The following is a 17,190-nucleotide window of genomic DNA, read 5'->3' as shown; positions in this document are numbered from 1 at the left end:
GAGTACTTTTCGTGTGTATCCCCCTTAAACTTTTCTCCTCTCACCTTAAACGCATGACCTCTCATTATTGAATCCCTCACCCTGGGAAAAAGCTTAGCTCTATCCATCCTATCTATGCCCTTCATGATTTTGTTGACCTCAATCAGGCTCCCCCCCCATCTCCTTTTTTCTAATGAAAACAAACCTAGCCTACTCAACCTCTCTTTAAAGCTAGCACTTTCCATACTAGACAACATCCTCGTAAGCCTTCTCTGCACCCTCTCTATAGCGTCCACATCCTTTTGCTAATGTGGTGACCAGAACTCTACACAGTATTCTAAATGCGGCCGACCCAAAGTCTTGTACAATTTTAACATGACCTGCCAGCTCTTATACTCACTACCCATCTGATGAAGGCAACCATACCATATTCGTTCTTGACCACTCTATCTACCAGTGCAGCTATCTTCAGGGTATAGTGTACCAGATCACTCTACTCATCAACTTTTCCCAAGGCGCTTCCATTTACAGAATTGTTCGCTCTAGAATTAGACTTCCCAAAATGCATCACCTCACATTTGCTCAGATTGAACTCCATCTGCCACTTCTCCACCCAAATCTCCAGTCTATCTATATTCCCCTGTATTCTCTGACAGTCCCTTATGCTTTCTGCTACTCCGCCAATCTTTGTGTCATCTGCAAACTTGCTGATCATACCAACAGTGCCATCTTCCAGATCATTTATGTATATCACAAACAACAGTGGCCCCAGCACTGACCCCTGTGGAACACCACTGGTCACCTTTCTCCATTTCGAGAAACTCCCTTCAACTACTACTCTCTGTCTCCTGTTGCTCAAGTAGTTCTTTATCCACCTAGCTAGAACATCCTGCACACCATGTGACTTCACTTTCTCCATATCATATGAACCTTATCACAGCCTTACTAAAGTCCACGTATATAACATCTACAGCCCTTCTTTCATCTATCAACTTGGTCACTTACTCAAAGAACTCTATTAAGTTGGTACGGTACAATTTCCCCCACACAAAATCATGTTGCCTATCACTGATAAGCCCATTCTTTTCCAAACATAAATAGGTTTTATCCCTCAGTTCCTTCTCCAGCAACTTTCCCATCACTGACGTCAGGCTCATTGGTCTGTAGTTACCTGGAATATCCCTACTACCCTTCTTGTACAGGGGGAACAACATTATCAACCCTCCAGTCCTCCGACACTTCACCTGTGTTAAGGATGCTATAAAGATATCTGTCAGGACCCCAGCTATTTCCTCTTTCACCATCCTCAGCAACCTAGGATAGATCCCATTCGGTCCTGGGGATTTGTCCAGCTTAATATCCTTTAGCCTACCAAACACATCTTCCCTCCTTATGTCAATGTGATCCAGAGTAAATAAACTTCTATCTCTAATCTCAACATTCATTATGTCCCTCTCCTTAGCGAACACAGATGCAAAGTAATCATTGAGAATCTCACCCATTTTCTCAAGTTCGACACACAACCTACCTTTCTTATCCTTTAGTGGACCAACCCTTTCTCTAGTTACCCTCTTGTTTTTTATGTATGAATAGACAGCCTTGGGATTCTCCTTAATTCTGCTCGCTAAAGTTATTTCATGACCCCTTTTAGCCCGCTTGATTCCTCTCTCCTGATATTCCTCCAAGGCCTGTTCTTTTCTTAGCTACCTGGACCTTATGTATGCTTCCCTTTCCCTCTTGACTAGTTGCACAATTTCTCCTGTCATCCACAGTTCATGAATCTTGCCTTTCCTATCCCTTGTTTTCAAAGGGTCATGCCTATCCTGCACTATCTTTGAAAACCTCCCACATATCAGATGTGGACTTCCATCCAAATCTGCTCCCAATCCACAATTCCCAGCTCCTGCCGAATTTTGATATATTTGGCCTTGGCCCAGTTTAGTACTCTTCCCTTTGGATCACTCTCATCTTTGTCTACACGTATTCTAAAACTTACAGAATTGTGGTCATTACTCCCAAAGAAATCCCCCATTGCAACTTCTACCCTCAGCCTGACTCATTCCCAACACCAGGTCCAATATGGCCCCTTCCCTCATTGGACTATTGACATACTGCTCTAGAAAACTTTCCTGGAAGCTCCATCCAGACCTCTGACACCAAGTTTACCCCAGTCAATGTTGGGAAATCTAAAATCTCCCATCACCATCATCCTCTTGCCTCTACATCTTTCCATAATCTGTTTACCTATTTGTTCATCTTCCTCATGCTCACTGTTGGGACACCTATAGTATAGTCCCAACAATGTAATTGTACCTTTCTTATTTCTCAGCTCTACCCATAATGCTTCACTGCTCAAGCCCTCCATTGTGTCCTCCTTTAGCACAGCTGTGATATCATCCCTGACCAGCAATGCAACTCCTCCCCCTCTTTTATTCCCTCCCTGTCCTGTCTGAAGCACCTATATCCTGGAACATTTAGTTGCCGATCATGTCCTTCCTTCAACTAAATCTGTGTCATATTCACAGGCACCAATCCAAGCCCTCAGTTCATCTGCCTTACCCACTAGACTCCTTGCATTAAAGTAGATGCACTTCAGGCCACCAGTTCTTTTGCATTCATCTGCACTCTGCCTAATCTTCCCTTGGTAATGCTAACTTCATGATCCTGTTCCTTACAGTCTCTAGCTTCCACCTCACTGTATACTTGTCTTCTCTTCTGGTTCCCAGCTCCCTGCCACATTAGTTTAAACCGTCCCCAACAGCAGTAGCAAAAACTCCCCCAAGGACATTAGTTCCAGTCTGGTTCAGGTGTGGACCATCAAATTTGTAATAGTCCCACCTTCCCCAGAGCAGGTCTCAACGTCGCACAAATCCTACAACCCCTCCCTCCTACACCATCCCTCAAGCCACGTGTTCACCCTGCCTATTCTTTCATTTCTGCCCTGGCTAGCACGTGACACTGGTAGCAATCCCGAGATCACTATCTTTGAGGTCCTCCTCTTTAACCTCTCTCCTAACTCCCTGAATTCTCCTTTCAGGACATCATCTTGTTTTTTACTTATATCATTGGTGCCTATATGCACCACAACAACTGGCTGTTCAGAATGCTCTGCAGCCAATCGGTGACATCCCTGACCCGAACACCTGGGAGGCAGCATACCATCCGGGAGTTTCGTTTTTGGCCTGTCTACTCCCTTGCAATAGAATCCCCTATGGCTATGGCCCTAAGAGTTTTTTTCCTGCCCTTCTGAACAGCAGCGTCTGCCATGGTGCCAAGCTCGTGGCAACTGCTGCCCTCCCCTGGTGAGCCATCTACAGAATGGTATACCTGTTTTGGAGGGAGATGACCGCAGGGGACACCTGCACTGCCTACCTACTCTCTCACTGCCTTTTGGTCACCCATTCACTGTCTCCCTCAGCAATTCTAATCTGCCGTGTGACCAATTCACTAAATGTACTATCCATGACCGCCTCAGCATTGCGCGTGCTCCACAGTGAGTCCAAGTGTAGCTCCAGAGCCGTCATGCGGTCAAACAAGAGCAGCAGATGGACACACCCCTTGCAATTGTAAGAGTCAGGGACGTCAGCCAGTTTCCTGAGCTCCCACATCAAGCAAGAGGCACATGCCACGGGTCTGAGGTCCCTTGCCATTGTAAGCCTTAGCTTTATATCAACTAACTAAAACCAAACAGTGCACTTAAATAAATGAAAGAAAAGAAAAAAAGCCTTACCTTACACAGCTCTTTTCTTCAGGTTAGAGGAGGGGGCAGGAGGGAGATACTACACGTGTAATATCTCGGGTTTAGCTGCTGCCCAAATATATACTAAGTTCTTACCTTCCTGACAATCTTCTGGTCTCCAAGTCATCTCTGCTCTGTCTCCCGCTGCGCCCAGAGAGGAGAAAGGCTGCGAGTTTCAAAGGTAAGAATTTATACTGTTCTCTTACCTTCCTGACAACCTCCTGGTCTCAAACATCATGTCTGCTCTGTCTCCCGCTGCTCCCGGGCAAGAAAAAGGCAGTGGGCTTTGAAGGTAAGTATTTATACAAAGTCCTTACCTTCCTGGGAACTCCAGGTCTCCAACATCACCTCTGCTCTGTCTCCTGCTGCTCCCGGACAGGAAAAAGACAAATCAATTGAAATTGTCTCTCTTTGAGCAGAGAGCCTTGTTGATCCATCATTCCATGTGAAGATTTTGTTGACATTTCCAGAACAAGGTAGGACTGATCTATTAAACTGCATTTATTTCAATGCAAGAGGCCTAACAGGGAAGGCAGATGAACTCAGGGCATGGTTTGGAACATGGGACTGGGATATCATAGCAATTAGAGAAACGTGGCTCAGGGATGGGCAGGACTGGCAGCTTAATGTTCCAGGATACAAACGCTACAGGAAGGATAGAAAGGGAGGCAAGAGAGGAGGGGGATTTTGATAAGGGATAGCGTTACAGCTGTACTGAGGGAGGATATTCCTGGAAATACATACAGGGAAGTTATTTGGGTGCTACTGAGAAATAAGAAAGGGATTATCACCTTATTGTGATTGTATTATAGACCCTCTAATAGTCAGAGGGAAATTGAGAAACAAATTTGAAAGGAGATCTCAGATTCCTGTAAGAATAATAGGGTGGTTATGGAAGGGGACTGCCATAGTGTAAAGGGTTTAGATTAGATTAGAATCCCTACAGTGTGGAAACAGGGCCCAACAAGTCCACACTAACCTCTGAAGATCATCCCATCCAGACCCATTCCCTTACATTTACCCCTGACTAATGCACCTAACACTTCGGGCAATTTAGCATGGCCAACTCACCTGACCTGCACATCTTTGGACTGTGGGACGAAACCGGAGCACCCAGAGAAAACCCATGCAGACACGGGGAGAATGTGCAAACGCCACACAGACAGCTGGAGAAGGTGCAAAATGTGACCTACTCTTGGGAAATTAGGCAGGGCAGGTGACTGAGGTGTCAGTGGGGAAGCACTTTGGGGCCAGCGACCATAATTCTATTAGTTTTAAAATAGTGATGGAAAAGGATAGACCAGATCTAAAAGTTGAAGTTCTAACTTGGAGGAAGACCAATTTTGATGATATTAGACAAGAACTTTGAAAAGCTGATTGGGCGTAGATGTTTAGAGATAAAAGGACGACTGGAGAATGGGAAGCCTTCAGAAATGAGATAACGAGAGTCCAGAGAAGGTATATTCTTGTCAGGGTGAAAGGAAAGGCTGGTAAGTATAGGGAATACTGGATGACTAAAGAAATTGAGGTTGTATTGAAGAAAAAGAAGGAAGCATATGTCAGGTATAGACAAGATAGATTGAGTGAATCTTTAGAAGAGTATAAAGGCAGTAGGAGTGTATTTAAGAGAGAAATCAGGAGGGCAAAAAGGGGACATGAGATAGCTCTGGCAAATAGAGTTAAGGAGAATCCAAAGGGGTTTTACAAATACATTAAGGACAAAAGGGTAACTAGGGAGAGAATAGGGCCCCTCAAAGATCAGCAAGTATGGGGCCGCAGGAGATGGGGGAGATACTAAACGAGTACTTTGCATCAGTATTTATTGTGGAAAAGGAGATGGATGATATAGAATGTAAGGAAATAGATGGTGACATCTTGAAAAATGTCCCTATTACAGAGGAGGAAGTGCAGGATGTCTTGAAATGCATAAAAGTGGATAAATCCCCAGGACCTGATCAGGTGTACCCTAGAACTCTGTGGGAAGCTAGAGAAGTGATTGCTGGGCCTCTTGCTGAGATATTTGTATCATCGATAGTCACAGGTGAGGTGCCAAAAGACTGGAGGTCAGCTGATGTTGTGGTGCTGTTTAAAAAGGTGGTAAGAATAAGCCAGGGAAGTATAGACCAGTGAGTCTGACATTGGTGATGGGCAAGTTGTTGGAGGGATTCCTGAGGGACAGGATGTACATGTATTTGGAAAGGCAAGGATTGATTAGGGATAGTCAACATGGCTTCATGTGTGAGAAATCATGTGTCACAAACTTGATTGAGTTTTTTGAAGAAGTAACAAAGAGGTTTGATGAGGGCATAGTGGTAGATGTGATCTATATAGACTTCAGTAAGGCGTTTGACAAGGTTCCCCATGGGAGACTGGTGAGCAAGGTTAGATCTCACGGAATACAGAGAGAACTAACCATTTGGATACAGAACTGGCTCAAAGGTAGAAGACAGAGAGTGGTGGTGGACAGTTGTATTTCAGACTGGAGGCTTGTGACCAATGGAGTGCCACAAGAATCGGTGCTGGGTCCACTACTTTTCATTATTTAAATAAAATGATTTGGATGTGCGCAGAGAAGGTACAGTTAGTAAGTTTGCAGATGACACCAAAATTGGAGGTATAGTGGACAGCGAAGAAGGTTACCTCAGATTACAACAGTATCCTGATCAGATGGGCCAATGGGCTGAGAAGTGGCAGATGAAGTTTAATATAGATAAGTGTGAGGTGCTGCATTTTGGGAAAGCAAATCTTAGCAGGACTTATACACTTAATGGTAAGGTCCTGGGGACTGTTGCTGAATAAAGAGACCTTGGAGTACAAGTTCATAGCTCCTTGAAAGTGGAGTCGCAGGTAGAGAGGATAGTGAAGAAGGCATTTGGTATGCTTTCCTTTATTGGCCAGAGTATTGAGTACAGGAGTTGGGAGGTCATGTTGCGACTGTACAGGATATTGGTTAGGCCACTGTTGGAATATTGCATGCAATTCTGGTCTCCTTCCTATCAGAAAGATGTTGTTTAAACTTGAAAGGATTCAGAAAAGATTTACAAGGATGTTGCCAGGGTTGCAGGATTTGAGCTATAGCGAGAGGTTGAATAGGCTAGGGTTGTTTTACCAGGAGCAGTGGAGGCTGAAGGGTGACCTTATAGAGGTTTATAAAATCATGAGGGGCATGGTTAGGATAAATAGAGAAAGCCTTTTCCCTGGGGTGAGGGAGCCCAGAACCAGAGGGCATAGGTTTAGGGTGAGAGGGGAAAGATATAAAAGAGACCTAAGGGACAACTTTTTCCCACATGTATGGAATGAGCTGCTCGAGGAAGTGGTGGAGACTAGCACAATTGCACCATTTATAAGGATGGGTATATGAATAGGAGGGGTTTGGAGGGATATGGGCCGGGTGCTGGCAGGTGGGACTAGATTAGGCTGGGTTATCTGATTGCCATGGATGAGTTGGACTGAAGGGTCTGTTTCCATACTATACATCTCTATGTCTTTATGACTCTATGAACCAGCTTGGGAAGAGTCTGACATTTAAATGTTCATTGCCATAGTCACCTTCACACTGAATTTAGATTTAAGTTTTATTGTCATGTATACTCATGTACAGAGTGCAGGAGTACATGTGAAAAGTGTACACTGTTGCCATTCCCAGTGCCATCTTAGGTATAACGATACCTCAGTATACACTCTTAGGTATAAATATGGAAAAATAATGAAAAGAGTTAAAAAGTTCAACACTGCAGTTCTTCTTAGTATGAAGTAACAAAATAAAGAAATAAATTTAAAAGCAAAACATAACAGTCTTTTCTTAAACCATGGGCCTACAGATGCTCCAAAGTGTGCTTTCCCCACCAGGGCTTGCTCCCCTCCATGCTGGGTACATTTTCACCTGCGCTGGGCAAAGTCCTGTCTGTGCTTACCAGCCATTACATGGCTGACTGCCATCTGTTCTCACGCTAGGCCCTAGTTGCTGCCATGCTCCATCACCACCACTGTATCCACGACTAAGCTCTCTCTAGAAGGTAAGTAAAAAAAACACTAAAAAACTCAAAAAGAGGAAAAAAACGACAAATGAAGGAAAGAGAAAAGCGGAAGGAATGGACTGAGACCCAGGTTCAAAAGCCTGGAAGCTGCCTACTTGTAATGCAATCCTTCCCCTGCTCTGAATCTCAAGCAATTGACAGATTTCAGGGCTGACCTCCCTCTTGAAGCATTGATGACCAAATACTGTTTCTGAGGTTTAGGGAAGACAATTGCTCCCTGAAAACCGTGGGTGGATATAGGTTAAAAACAAGGACTGCAGATGCTGGAAACCAGAGTCTAGATTACAGTGGTGCTGGAAAAGCATAGCAGGTCAGGCAACATCCGAGGAGCAGGAAAATCGACGTTTCAGATAAAAGCCCTTCATCAGGAATAGGAGTCCACCAGCTGAGAAACCTTCTTCCATTCTCTTCTAGTTTTTTGGATTCTTAATAACAATTATGAGATGCAAAAAAAGGCATATCACTGAGCCCAATTTCTCCACCAATGCCCATCACTTTAGGAAGGATCATGGAAGATTTTCTGAGAGGCATTGAGATAAATGTTAATTTGGGAGAACGCAGTGGGTTTTGGAGCTGGTGTGACTGCCTCAACCCTGGAAAGTTGGCAATGTATTGGAAAGCTGGTTCCAACCTGAAAATGTCTGCATTTGATTCCATTGGATGAGGCTGCCATAATGAAACCCCCTTATTGAAGGAGATAATGGGGTGCCACTGGACTGGTCCTCCAGAACCCCAAGCTAATGTTCCAGGCACACGGCTTTGAATCCTACCATTGCAGATGGTCGAGTTTGAATTCACTACACATCTGAAATTAAAAACAAGCCACATGGCAATTACCTAATTATCATTGAAACATCCATCTGGTTGACACTAGGGAAGGAAATTGGCTATTCTTCTATGGTCTGGCCTACATGTGACTCCAAACCCACAACAACGCGATTGACCCTTAACTGTCTTCTAAGCAATTAGGGAAGGGCAAAAATGTTGGCTTAGCCAATGATGTCAGCATCCCATGTACAAATAAAAATAAATCACTGAATTCCCATATGTTAATCACTCATTTGGTACGATATAGGCACAATGCCAAGAATTTTTCAGGCCCTTTGGAAGCTGGCTTGGAAGCAGGAGGTGTTTATAAACCAATGCAGGATGGAAGATGTTAGACAGATTTCATATTGTTTCTGCACGTTCCTGGCAGCAACAGACATGGAGACAGACCTTGCACAAGAATATGACAGGAAGACAATTTAGGGAATGAATTAGCTGCAACAGTGCGGTTTTTCGATGTTACAGAGAGTACACAGGAAGCACGGATCCACAGAACCTTGCCCAATAAAAAGCGGCAGCTAGCAAATGGGAACTTTGTGCTGGCTTTCTCAGGCAAACTTTGAAACAGCCAGCAAGGCACTCCAGCAAGGATGAAACAGCAAGAGAACTGCTAAATAAAATCAGGAGGGGACTAAAATGCCAGTGCTGTGTTGCCTGGCAACAGATCCTGTTTTGGAATTGGCATTTGATTAGATAAAAGACAAGTGGGGAAAGGAGCATAGACCATTTACATGAAACAAAATCTGTGGGTAGAGAGAGACAATGTGCCATTAGCCTCATTTCCCCAGACCTCAGCCCCTTGATAAGAAGAAGGAGCAGTAGAGAGGGAGCCTGGTCCAGCCATAGGCAATGTGAACTCAACAATCTCAAGGCTAACAGGAAGTCCTGCATCAAGGAGTGGATGCTGGAGAAAGGCAAGAGGGACAATGAGCAGTTTTCTGAGTACAGAACAGGCTACCATCCAGTAAGGCCTTTATACTGGGGCTTATTTGTCTTCAAATGTGCAAGTGGCACTGTCTCTGAAAACCATATCTCTCCAGGGAGGCCCACACTGACCTGTGTGGCATGATGGAGAACAAGCTGAGCCCTGTGGGAATTGGTGGCCATCCCATGCTAGTACTGTCACTATAACACCAAAGCAGTACAGCTTGGGATCTTTCCAGGGATCCAGTCAGTTGCATATTCATGCTTCAAGGTGAAGTGGGATGGCACTTATTTGCATTTCAGCATCTATCCTGATCATCAAGGTGAGAAAGCCATTGAGTTCAGGGCCAATACTAGATTCTCCAAGATACAAAATACAATTGACTAAATGCATTAGGCCAATAAGATTTCCATGAACCTGCCATTGGTCTCATAAATAGGAAGAGCTTCCGTTATCCAATATACAACTGACCTGTGACCAAAGTAAATCTCTCCTTCAGGCCAGTGCACAGTTCCCGGGAAATTGTCCCGATGCCTACTTCAGTCCTAAATTCCACAACTTTTCTGTCCCACAATCTCACTCCACATGCCTTCAGGATTGAATACTTGGAGACAAGGGCCACTAAGAAGGAGATGGCTACTTGGAACTCAAGAATGGCCAGAGAAAGGATGTGCAATATGTGCCATGGATTACCCTGAGTGACCATTGAGCCGACCACTGGGTTTTTGAAGATGCATTTAGATCAATCCACTGCAGTTCTTCATTCTGCTCCTAGGGTGTTGTGTATCATGATAGCTCTGCTGTGTGCATTCCTGTAGAGGAGGAGGCAGTTACCAATGAGGATCTTATGGATGATGATACCTATCCACTGATGATGTTGTCAAGGAGGCTGCTGACCAGACAATGCCAGGTTAGGGACCATGTGGCATGGCACAATGTTTCATTTAATTCTTACTACTTTTGGATTTGTTCCAATAAAGCCCTCCTGCAGCCTATCCTGCTATTGCCTCCTTCAGTTACCATTCCATCAGCCTGTGCTGAATCACAGTGACATATGTGAGGGTTTAACTGCATGTGGCATGGTCCATCACAATCAGCCCCCTGACAGAGCCAGGGTATAACTGAAGTCTCATAGGGCTGCAAAAAATCGATGGGGAAATAGTGCTAGAACATTAATCCATTTATTAATGGTGCACCATACCCACTAAACATATATTCAACAAAAGAAATATAAGCCTTCACGGTGTTGACACATTCAACAATGGACCTCCATGTATCACCTAGTGAGTTCCCATTGTGCAGTGTAATGATGATACACATAGTTGCCTCTGTGAAGCAATGGCTGAAGAGCTAAATGTTTACAGTGATCCATTTGCTGTTATCCAAATAGACTGTTTAGTTCTGTGTTGTTGGAGCTGCATTTTGTTATGCAGCAGGCCAGACCCCTTCAAAATATTTCAAGAAAGTAGCCTAGACCCTAGCATTTCTAGTTGTTTTAAACTGGTGTCCAGTGGATACTCAGGGAATAGTGCAGCTGGTCAAACCACTTAGTTTCAAACAAAAAAGAATTTATTTGCAAGATTACTGAATGAAAAACAAACAAAACAAATGGTATATAGAATAACTCAACCTATCTGAAAACCCAACAGATTATCCAAAAGTTTGGGAGAAGATTTGTAGCTCGGGTGCTCGTTGTTGTGGTTCTGTTCGCCGAGCTGGGAATTTGTGTTGCAGACGTTTCATCCCCTGTCTAGGTGACATCCTCAGTGCTTGGGAGCCTCCTGTGAAGCGCTTCCGTGATGTTTCCTCCGGCATTTGTACTAGTTTGTATCTGCTGCTTCCAGTTGTCAGTTCCAGCTGTCCGCTGCAGTGGCCGGTATATTGGGTCCAGGTCCAACTTAATTATGCTGTTCCAACTACTTGCAACAATCCCCAGAAAGATCCCTTGGCACAAAAGGTAAAATCAAACACAGGGTGAAGAACTGTGGAAACAGGCCCTTCGGCCCAACAAGTCCACACCGACCTGCCAAAGCCCATTCCCCTACATTTACCCCTTACCTAACATTATGGGCATATTTAGTATGGCCAATTCACCTAACCTGCACATTTTTGGATTGTGGGAGGAAACCGGAGCACCCGGAGGAAACCCACGCAGACACAGGGAGAACGTGCAAACTCCACACAGTCAGTCGCCTGAGGCGGGAATTGAACCTGGGTCACTGGTGCTGTGAGGCAGCAGTTCTAACCACTGTGCCACTGCGCCACCCACAAAAGACATTAGTGAACCAGGAGGGTTTTTCTGACAATTGAGAACAATTTCATGGGCACCATTAGACTCTTGATTAGATTAGATTACTTACAACGTGGAAACAGGACTGTCGGCCCAACAAGTCCACACCAACCTGCCAAAGCACAACCCACTCAGACCAATTCCCCTACATTTACCCCTTCACCTAACACTACGGACAATTTAGCATGGCCAATTCACCTAACCTGCACATTTTTGGATTGTGGGAGGAAACCACAATCACCTGGTCTTACAGGAGAAATGGCAGAGAGATTCAGCATGGAATATCTTCTTCCATGTAGCTGTTTCTTTTACCACAACGTCAAACTGACTGATTGCTTGCTCTGAACAACCAGACCGCTAAAACCAAACCAGAGAAAAGCTGAGCTGGGAGAACTGGCCACTTCCCTTTCATTGTACACCTGTTTTTTTTAATTTAAAAGCTTCCCCAAGTAGATCAACCCAGATATTTCGGAGCCTGTGTCTTTATGACATCTGAAAAATAAACAAGGACAACATTATCATGTTAAAGAAGCAGTACCATCATAATTAATCCCAGCAAATGGAGTGTATTCCATCACACTCCTGACTTTTCGAGGGTGTACAGATTTGGGATGTAGTTGCAATGTCGAATAGTCATGATGAGACCCAGGCTTATACTATGGGGGCATGGGTTCAAACTCACTCTGGTAGTTAAGGAATTTAAATTCATTGATATTGAAAGTTAGTCTTAGTAAAGGTGACCAGAAACCAATATCAATCATTATTGAAACATATAGGATTCTTAATGGGCATAGTGCTTGAATGGTGCTTGCTGTGATCTGATTTTCCTCATGGCTGTAGGAATGTATCAATCAAGAAGATAATGGAATGTTGTCTTTTATTCAAAGGGGTTAGAGTATAAGAGGAAGGAAGTCTTACTGTAAGTCTTACTATACAAGGTGCTGGTGAAACCACATCTGGTATACTGTGAGTAGTTTTGGTCCCCTTATTTAAGAGATATTATTTCATTGGAAGCAGTTCAGAGAAGGTTCACTAGGATGATCACTGATGTGGAGGGATCGTTTTATTTTCCCTCCCCCCACCTTCCCCCAGTTCCAAACTTCCAGTTCAGAATCACCGTCATGGCCTGTCCTACCTGTCCATTTTCCTTCCCATCTATCTGCTCCATCCTCCTCTCCAACCTATCACCGTTACCCCCACCTTCATCCAGCTATTGCACGCTCAGCTACCTTTCCCCCATTTTTACCTCCCGCCCATTTATGTCTCCACCCCCGAAGCTCCCAGCCTCATTCCTGATGAAGGGCTTTTGCCCAAAATGTCGATTCTCCTGCTCCTCGGATGCTGCCTGACTTGCTGTGCTTTTCCAGCACCACACTCTTGACTCTAATCTCTAGCACCTAAAGTCCTCACTTTCATCGGGATTGTTTTATGACCAAACGTTAACCAGGTTGCATCTCCACTCACTTGAATTTAGAAGAATGAGAGGAATTGTCATTGAAACATATCGGATTCTTAACATGCTCGACGGGGTAACTGATGAAAGAATGTTTCCCCTCATGGGAGTGTCTAGGACCAGAGGACATAGTCTAGAATTAAGGGTCATAGTCTAATTTAAGACTGAGATAAGAAGGATTTTTTTCTCATAGTGCCTTTGGAACTCCTTGCCACAGATAGCTGTGGGGGCAGAGTGCTTATGTCTATTACAGGCTGATATATGTAGATTCTTGACCAGTAGGGAATTCAAGGGCTACTGAGAAAGGGCAGAAAAGTAGATGTGAGGAACGTTGGATCAGCCATGATCCTGTAGAATGGTGGAACAGGCTTGAGGGGCTGAACAGCCTACTCCTGTTTCTACCTCTGATACTCTTATGGAATGGCTATGATGGAAATTATTACATCAAGACTATCACAGGACTGTTCAGTTTCCAGTAAATTGTAACTCAAAACATTAAAAGAATAAACATTTTCCTGTTGATGCAATATTGTCAAATAATTATCTTGTTATACTTATTGTGCAACTGTTGCATCATTTTATTTACGAGACTTTGAAACATACACCCATTCCGTTTCACATTATTGTACTTCTGGCCAACTATGATGACTCTTTTAGTGTTTTATAAAACAAATGACCTAATTAACACACTAAACGTCACATTTGGTGAGGATTACTGATAAATATATCACATTAGTTGTTGCAAGTAGATACATAAGAACTGGATGGAGATGTTTCAGAAATAACACTCCCACAGAAACCCATCAGCTGCAGGGTGTGCTGGAATCTGGGGAAGTCAGGAACCCACACACATAAAATTAATCATTTCTTTGAGAAGTTTGTTAATAATCAAAGGAAAGTCAGAAAGTCGTTTTCAAATTATAAATCATCAAATCTGAGCAGGTCTGGGTGCATGCTTGAGCATGGATGCATGGGTTCACTGTAAGGAATTACTTTGTTTTGATCATGAGGAATTTGTTCCATGCTCAGTCTCTTTCAGCTGGAGGGATGACCATTTTTGTGCTTACTGGGACAGCTGGCCCTCTGGGGTGCTGCCTGCTTTCCTCTGCCCCATCATGGCTGCCTTCTGCCTTTTCAGTTCATGCTCTACTTGCAGCTCCTGCCTCCTTGGGAGGGAATGCCATACGAAAATAATTAGGTTCTGTGCTCACCTCCCTAACTAGGATATTTACATTTGAAGATTAAGGTGGCAGATTTGGCTACCTGGAAATTGTCCAGGTGCTAGGTTCCTGACCCTAAATTGAAAATCAGGCTCGTACGGCTAGATTATCCTCTTCTTGGTGCCAGAATGGCAGGAAAGGGGTCCACTATTCGTTGTTGTGACCCCGTTATATCTCTAATCTATTTCCCTGATGTGTCATCCATCATGTAGGGTGGTCTACATGACCACCAAGGGAAGCCAACCCTGAAGGATTTTGATTGCATCATCAGAAAGAGTGACCAGCCATATACAGAGGAACCTCGATAATTCAAAGGACATGCCGGGGAATATTTTATTTGGTTAATTGAATGCCAGATAATCGAATGCTGGATAACATTGTCAGCCAAGCATCAGGACCTTGCCATCTTGTCTGGATAATCTGCAATTCGGTTAATCGAATGCCGAATAATTAAGGTTCCTCTGTAAACACTATTAATATGAGTAAAGGTCAGAGGCTAGAAGTTCTGCAGCAAGTAATTCATCTCCTGTTTCCCTGTTCCCCAGCTTTAAGGCACAAGTTGGGAGTATGATGGAATACCTCCCACTTGCCTGGATGGGTGCAGCTCCAACAACATTCAACAACATCATCCAGTAGAAAGCAGCCTTCTTGATTGGCACCCTTTCCAGCACCTTCAATATTTTCTCCCTTTACCACTGATGCCAGCAGTGCATACCATCTACAAAATGTACTGTTGGAATCATCACTGCTCTGACAGCAGATTCCAAATCCATAACCTCTTTTCACTGAAAAGGACAATTGCAGCAGATGCTTGGGTACAACATCAGTTGCAAGTTCTCCTTCAAGCCATTCATTATTCTGACTTGAAAGTATATCTCTGTTTCTTCAGTGTTGATGTGTCAAAATCCTGGAGGTCCCTTACAAAGAGCACTGTCGGTGTCCTGACATCTTAAGGACAACAAAAGTTTAAGAAAGATCACCAATTCTTTTCCTAAAGCAGTTAGGAATGCACTACAGATGTGGCCCAGCCGTGATACCCACAACTAAAGGACAATTAAAGCATAGAAAGGACTTCTTTCCCTATTTGCAATATATTTGCAATATATTGCAACCAGCCAAAGCTATCACCACAATCAACTGGGATTAGCTATCCCAGCATGAATCAAGGGTCAAACTCAAAGCAATTCCTTGTCAGTCACACATTAATTCAGTGAGTTAACAAGGAGCTTCATGAGTGCGGTTTGTTTGAAATACTATATTTTACACAAACAGTATTCTGGTTTGTTTCTAAAAAGATTACATTGGTTGATTAATATGTGTTTAACGAATGGATGCATTTGGGAACATGCTTTTATTACAGAAACATTTTGCAATAAGCTTCAAGAATGTTCACAATTCAATAAAATTAAGTTTTAATTTTTATTAAACTGTGAATCAAAAGTGGCTGAAGCAAAGAGTGAACTACCCTGACCTTAGCAGAATGAGGCCTAGACGATTTAGGAAGAGCCTCACAACCAGGGCAGGCAAATGGGGAAGGCCTTACCTTGTGGGATCTAGAGAAGGACAGCTATTGCTTTTGGCACCACAAGAGAAAGAGAAAAAAGACTCTCCTTCCTGCTCCATTGACCTTGTAAGATAGCATCAAGGGATTGCTTGTCAAGCCACTAGTTAAAGTCCTTACGAAGGGTCCTGACCCAAAACGTTGACTTTCCTGCTTCCCCGATGGTACCTGACCTGCTGTGCCTTTCCAGCTCCACATTTTATTGCATTAAGGTATTTGTTGAACTTTGATAATGCCATCACAGCCCAATCTACAACTTTAATGAAGGAACAGGCTGCTTTCTGACAGGTAAACCCTTTCCTGTTAAGAAGAGTCGAATAAACTGGAGGTGTGTGTAAGAGCAGCAGAATACCTATGGGTATGCCTCCTGGGCAATTTTAACTGGTTAAAGTTTGGCATGCTAAATTTTATTTAAGATAAAGATTAGCTATTTTTCAAAATTTATTAACATTGTTCATCTAACTCATAAATCTTCTGTTTTTTTTGGCTAAATCAGAGTTGTGTGGAGTTTTTTTGAGGGGTTTGTTGCTGCATGGCTGAGAGCGTTCACTCACTGTATTTTACCACACTTACTTCATTAATTATCAACCACACCTACGTGGCATCCCTCACGTCCAACTGCCCCCTCATCTTACCATGAGCCGGTCTTGGAACTAACTCACCATTCGGCTGATGTACTTGAATTCACCAGCATCCCTTGCATCAGAGTCATTTATAAAAGGTTGATGTACAACTGGAAAAGCCCCATCCATGTGGAGTTCCCCTGCACTGTGCCTAATGTTTCCCTGAGATGCAGCAGACAGAGGGAAATTGATGCTCTGTAGCTTTGCAGTCACGGACCTGGAGGTCCTACTGGACAGAGTGGTGCCAACATACAACCTCTTCCTCCCCCAGGACCAATGGTGGAGTTAATGATACCAGACCATGCTAAACTGGTCTGACATTGCCATCCAGGTTAAACCACTCTCAGTTGTCTGGAAGATTGTTTCGCACTGTGGGAATAAGGCCCATGACCTTTTCCACTCTATCTCAGTAAGCTTCATCATCTTCTGTCAAATACCTCGCCCTCTGTCTCTGCTACTGTATCCACCTCCTACCAAGGGTTATGCTCTGCCACTCTCTCTATTGCCTGGAACATTTTTCCTTCATGCACTGTCA

The sequence above is a fragment of the Chiloscyllium punctatum genome, chromosome 8 (genome assembly GCF_047496795.1).
Source record: "Chiloscyllium punctatum isolate Juve2018m chromosome 8, sChiPun1.3, whole genome shotgun sequence".
In the NCBI taxonomy this organism is placed as follows: Eukaryota; Metazoa; Chordata; class Chondrichthyes; order Orectolobiformes; family Hemiscylliidae; genus Chiloscyllium; species Chiloscyllium punctatum.
This window is presented reverse-complemented; position numbering follows the sequence as displayed.